At 31.2% G+C, this 7,068-nt stretch overlaps 1 non-coding gene across 1 annotated transcript; it reads left to right on the forward strand.

Annotated features, from left to right (window-relative positions):
* The first annotated feature begins 217 nt into the window (after positions 1–217).
* Trnar-acg (transfer RNA arginine (anticodon ACG)) lies at positions 218–290 on the forward strand. The gene has a single exon. It is a non-coding gene; the product is annotated as a tRNA-Arg (tRNA).
* The last annotated feature ends 6,778 nt before the right edge of the window (positions 291–7,068 follow it).

The following is a 7,068-nucleotide window of genomic DNA, read 5'->3' on the forward strand; positions in this document are numbered from 1 at the left end:
AATTGAAAAATTCTTTTTTTTTTCCTAAAAGGTGTGAGTCCCTAGATAGTCCTTATATATATATGGTTCGTAACGAACAACGCCGAGTCATACAAAAAGCTTGAAATAAGGGTTTTTGGGCTTTTTCGTGCATATGTCGAAAAAGTTACCTGCCCATGTCAACTGAATTTAGCACTGTCTGTACACAGTCACGGTAACATCTTTCGGCATACTTACAGGACTTGTAGTGCAATGGATAACGCGTCTGACTACGGATCAGAAGACTCCAGGTTCAAATCCTGGCAAGTTCGTAATAATTTTAACCATCATTTTATCCAACGTTTACTCATTATCCTTACCCTTAGTTAAGATATTTTTGTTTTCTTCAGTGATTTTGTTTTGTGCATATGGGAATTTCCCATACTCCGAGTTCACAAGATAAGCGTTGATGCTAAGATGATGTTGCGTGTACTTGATGTTGAATGTACTCGATTTTGTGTTTGACTCGGCGTTGTGTGTGCCGACGCGGCGCAGCCGCTAGTTCTATATAAAATCTTTAAAATATACAAGAATGAATGGAATTTTAGAAAAGGGTAACTTTGATTTTCAGAGTGACTTATTTACCCCCCTCCTCACAAAATGCTGCCTATGGAATAAAATTTACAATCATTTCTGCAATCCAATCATATTTGGTCAAATTAAACTTCAATCCATGCCTGACTTGTCCATTAAGACTTTTTATAGCTACGAATGCTTCAAATAACCTATCATTGTTCTCCATCTCTCTTGAACACTAGCCCAGTCTAATAATCCAGACAAGCATTTATGAACATCAGACATTTTTTTTTTATTGTTGTTGTTGTTAAAGTTATGATACATGTATAAGAAAAGTAAATCATTTTTTTTCTCCTATATTTAAAGGCCCTTACTTGTAAAATTTGCTATTCCAGATTAGAGTTTACCCACCGATGGTCTATGATCCTCATATTTAAAAAAAAAAAAAAAAAAAAGAAAAAACGGGGAAGAAGTGAACGAACCAAAGTTGATTTCTTTGTGGCGCAACCTTTACCCGCAAACCAACATTCTCCTCCTCTTCTCTTCCTCCTTCTACACTTCCTCCTCCTTCTTTCCCACAATGCATTACTAAAAAGAAGACAATTTTCTCAACTCTGGTTTGTATACAATGCCTGCTGCTGCTGCTAAACTTCAACAAATAACTTGAGAGTTCCAATAAAACTATATAATGTTGTTAGGTGTCCACTACGATGTTGTAAATGGTTTTTGCGTTAATACATTTCTTCGGATGGAAAAATGTAGCATACATACTCGTAATAATATTAAGAAGAAGAAAAAGAAGCAATAAGGTTATGTGCTAACTCTGGAGAACTTTGCCACATGTTTGAGAACTGGGACTAAGATTTGATTGTTTTCTTGTGTCCCCACACGTGTAGGTTAACAAGAACTTGTTAAATTGCATTATTAGGATTTGTTAGGGTTCAGGATCGGATAAATATATGACTCCTACACTTCTACTGTGTACCTTGCCGTTGTCAGGGACGATATTCCGCGAAGCTGTCACGTTTCCTCCACTGAAGCATCAATTTGTCGATTTTCACCGCAGGAACTACAACTATGCATAAAGAATAGAATGATTTCTGTTCAAGGTTTACTACTCTAGATCCAGCATGTTCTGTCTAACATGTCAGGCTAGAAAGATATATATATATATATAGAAGAGATATATATATATAGAAGATATATATATATAGAAAGATATATATATATATATATATATATATATAGAAAGATATATATATAAATATATATAGATATATATATATATATATATATATATATATAGAAAGATATATATATATAAATATATATATATATATATATATAGAAAGATATATATATAAATATATATATATATATATATATATATATATATATATATATATATAGAAAGATATATATATAAACTAGCAATCGGTGCCCGGCGTTGCCCAGGTGTTTTGAGGTTAATGCTGAGAAAAAAAAACGGTCAATTTTTTAAACTTTGACCCCTATTATGACTTCTTAACATTTATTGTTTAGGGATCAAGTAAAGGTAATAAGTTAGATCCATGTCCAAGGAATCTATATCTAAAATATCACGTGTTTAGACCCAAAATTGTAGGAGGAGTTTGGTAGAGTTCTCAAAGGTCAAATCGTTTGATAGCGAGGCCAAATTTCGCGAATTTGGCCTTTTTTTAAAGCAGTTTGGCCTTCAAAATTTATGTTTGGCCTTTTTCTTCACCGATGAAATCTGGGGACGCAACGGAAATTTTCGGCTAAAAAATGTTGTTACTATGCACATCTATTTATTGAAATACAATTTGTGGCAAAATTTCAGGAAAAACTAATGGATGGTTCTCTCGCAATAGTCCGGACAATTCGCTAAATTATCTCGTCAAAACCTTAAATCTCGAATTTTTGTGCATTTTTTTTCGGGGGGGGGGGCTAATTTGGCATAATAGTGTCCATGTAATAGTATTATCTTGAAAAAATAAAAAAATAAGGAAAATTACCAAAAAAACAAACAAACAAGAACAACAAAAGTGTGCCGTATTTTTAAAAGTTTTATTGCGTTGTTTTTATTTGCTTTTTTTATTTCATCGGTGAAGAAAAAGGCCAAACAGAAATTTGAAGGCCAAACTGCTTTAAAAAAAGGCCAAATTCGCGAAATTTGGCCTCGCTATAAAAATCAAAATGGGGAAATCCCCCTACTTGAACTTTCTGTTTAATTAATAATGACTCGCTTGTTGCGTTGATTTTTTTCTTTTTTCGCTATAAAAAAATAACTACTTGATGAAATTACGTGATTTTTTCTGTAGGAAAACTTTATCCCATGACGAGTACCTACAATATATTTTTTAAAAAAATATTTCCATTTATTAATGTCAATGGAAAACTGCACAAGTACCCAAACCCGAAATGTAAAGACCATGAGTGAACGCGCGTTTTTTTTTTTTTAGTTTAGTTTCATAATGGCGGCCGTGATGTCGGAGGTTCGATTGTTAGATTGTAGTTTCGTATTTTTTTAATTTGTAAATCGCAAGTTAGGAAAAAATTAAACCCTTCCAAGATGGACAATAAATAAAGCCATAATATTTTATGGTAAAGTTAAGAGCCTACGAACAATAGTTTTTTAGGAGATGTGATTATTGGATTAACCAATCAGAAATCGTCTGTGGCACACACATCTCTGTTTTTATAGATATATAGATAGATATAGATATATAGATAGAAGATATATATAGAAATATATATATATATATATATATATATATAAAGATATATATAGAAAGATATATATATAAATATATATAGAAATATATATATATATATATAAAGATATATATAGAAAGATATATATATAAATATATATAGAAATATATATATATATATATATAAAGATATATATAGAAATATATATAGAAATATATATATATATATATAGAAATATATATATATATATATATATATATAGAAAGATATATATATATATATATATAGAAATATATATATATATAGAAAGATATATATATATATATATATATATATATAGAAATATATATATATAAAAATATATATAGAAATATATATATATAGAAAGATATATATATATATATATATATATATATATAGAAATATATATATATAGAAAGATATATATATATATATATATATATAGAAATATATATATATAGAAAGATAAAGATATATATATATATAGAAAGATATATATAGAAAGATATATATATATATATAGAAAGATATATATATATAGAAAGATATATATATATATAGAAAGATATATATAGAAAGATATATATATATATATAGAAAGATATATATATATAAAAATATATATATATAAAAAAATATATAGAAAGATATATATATATATATATATAGAAAAAAAAATATATATATACAGAAAATATATAAAAAAATATATAGAAAGATATATATATATATATATATATATACAGAAATATATATATATATATATATATATATATATATATATATACAGAAATATATATATATATATATATATATACAGAAATATATTTTATATATATATATATACAGAAATATATATATATATATATATATATATATATATATATATATATATATATATATGGATATACAGCATGCACGGACGGTCATTCTTTATGAAAAGGTTGTATTTTGTAGATCACACAGTTCAGAGTTGTGAGATGGAAACTAGTCAAGAATGCCAAATTTGATTCCCGGTGATTCCAAACAAATTTTACAGCAATTTTTACCATTATCTAATCAAGGTGATACTAGATCTGAATATGAGAGAGCAATAGGTTGAGGGGGTGGGGCTATTTTGGAAAGGTACTATTCTTCTGCAAACTTTGTTTGCACCAGCTCCTCATGGTGAGAGTCGGGCAACGATTGGAGGATGTGTGGGGAGAGATTGATCGCTGAAGTCAACCAGCTGAGGGTGTCAATGTCCAATGAGAGGGTCTCAGCAGTGGTTCCGAAGGAAGCTCCCGGGTCCTTCTGGATCCAAGAACCCTGTTACCCTCGGCGATCAATTGACCAGTCCTGTTGATGAAGGGGTTTGTTTCCTCTTCACATGTCTTTGTGATTATGAGTTTTCCTAATACCAGTGGCATGATAATCTGGAAGAGTTCAACCAGGACAGGGCTGTACCGGTTCAATCCGAAGCTCTGAGGATGATGCACGTTTGTGAGCTTTTAAATAAAGAATATTAACTTGGGTGCCATGTGTTGCCTCGGTGTTGAGCCAAAAAAAAAAAAAAATAATAAGTGGTAGTAGGCAGGCTCGAACCTGTACTGCAAAGGAGGAAAAAAATGTGAAAAATAAAACATGATGCATTTTCTATTGTGCCCATTGTCAAACCGGAAGTGACTTAGGTTTAAATTAAGGCTATACAATCAAAAAGAGACGATGACTTCCGAAAATATCGGCGAAAAAAAGCGACTCCTCCCTGTAGATAAGTGCCCAGTTGAGGGTGAAGGAATTAATGTTTTTGTCCAATTTTGATATTTGTCGTCTAAAGGGTCAAGCTTCAAAATGATACTGATCTTGTGAAAATCCATCGCCTCTGTCAAAAGTTTTAGGCAGGCATACATACATACATGTAAACAGATAGGTGAAATTTATAGATATTACTACTACGACTACTACTAATAATAATTATATTACTACTACTACTACTAATAATAATGATAATGAAATTATTGTGTACGTTGCTCTGGTGTGCTAGGACTCATCAAAAGTTCATGTGTTTGAGGGGAGGGGGGCGTCAGGTGTAGTCTTGGCGAATTTCAGAAAGCATGATAATTTTTAAGAATGACAAGAATAACGAGCAATTATTGCAGGCAACTTTTTATTTTTCCATGCTTCAATTGGCTCTGTCGGTGGGGCATTAGAATACGCCGACTGCCTCCCTGCAGAGGGTAAAAGTCCCTCAATGGGGGTCCTGGATATAACCTTAAACTATATCCAGTGGTGAGGCCCCAGCTTGTGGGCTGTGGGGAGTGTGGAGCCACTCTTTAATTACCATTGCTCCCAGGTCCACTCTGACCCGGAGTGGTAGTACCTGTTAGGGTTCCAACTATGGGTTAAATAGAAACCGACGTGAAAACAACAAATATATTCTATTAAAAAAATTTTTCTTCAAAATCTTTGGATTCGGCATTAAATAACCTGAAAAGGGTTGATATGCCGTAAAACAAAAACAACCAACCAATCCATGCTTCAACAATTCTGAGCATGAGAAATATTGTTTCTGAAAGTCATTGGAGCTGTCCTGCTTTCTGACTTTGTAACCATGTCCATGTGTGTGAGACACATGGTGATCAAAAAGGAGCATTGCATTGTTGTCGTTGTAGTAGAGCATCATTCATTCATTTTGAAAGAGTCAGATGATTGTTGTTGGCATTCGTTTCTCTCCCGATATCTTTAAAGATAGAATTGTTTCTTACAGAAGGGACCTGTTGAAGGTGGGCAACATCCCTAAGTGAAAGGTTTCTGTGGAACAAACTGGATTCCAACTTGAAATGCACGGGTTGTCAGTCAATATTGTTAACCACTAAGCTACTGTCACCTTCCTGATATTGTTGTTGTTGGCAAAATGTTGATAATTTTGGGGGTTGTTTACTAAGTCAGTTACTAGACGTCTCAATGAAACCAAGTTCAGGAAAACAAGGTGTTCAGAGTGTGGCAAGTGTCCAATTATGTGATCCTCTCAAATTTGAACTTCCTAAAAACGATTCCATCATACCATTGGAGATATGACAAAACCAAATTTATCTTCCAGTTTCGTTAGGTGAAAGTTAGTATGTTTCTAGAAATATGTTACAACTTAAACTTTTTTATTTGATCTGTAAAAACATTTCCACACAACCTAAATTGGTTCTTATCCAAAATATTCTCTATATTAAAAAAAATAATTAATAAAACAAAAAAAAATATGTGTGATGTACATACCAGTGACAAAACGAAAATATATTTAATAGCTCACGTAAATTGATCAGGTAGCTTTGTAGCGGAATTGCAAAGCAAATTCCAACAAAGCAGAGAAAGAAAAGGTGTAGCAATAATAGCCACTTATTTTTTAGCGTCTGTAAGAATCACTTTGTGTCAACTACAGTTTTATTTTTTATAAAGGAAATAATTTTTAAGTGATTAATGGGAATTTGTAGGCATTACAACATAAATCTTGAATTATTGTTGAGTTATCTGGCTTTGTTTCTTGACTTTGTCTTACTCGCCATTTTAAAAACAGTCTCCCTTCAGTTTAATCATAGGATTTGATTTTCTTATTTAAAAATAAAACTATTTGATCAATTCACATGATTTTTGCAGTGTAATATTTTAGTTTTGTCATGGTACGTACAGCATAAAGACTTTCCTTTATATTTCACAAGAAACAGATTTGTTTATTTTGTAGATGAAAATTGTAGGCATACCAGTATTTGTTTTTTTTTTACTTTATAGTCACCGTTTATCAAGGCCCGGAGGCCACTCAAGGATAAG

The sequence above is a fragment of the Euprymna scolopes genome, chromosome 36 (genome assembly GCF_053919585.1).
Source record: "Euprymna scolopes isolate OS-2025 chromosome 36, ASM5391958v1, whole genome shotgun sequence".
NCBI lineage: Eukaryota > Metazoa > Mollusca > Cephalopoda > Sepiida > Sepiolidae > Euprymna > Euprymna scolopes.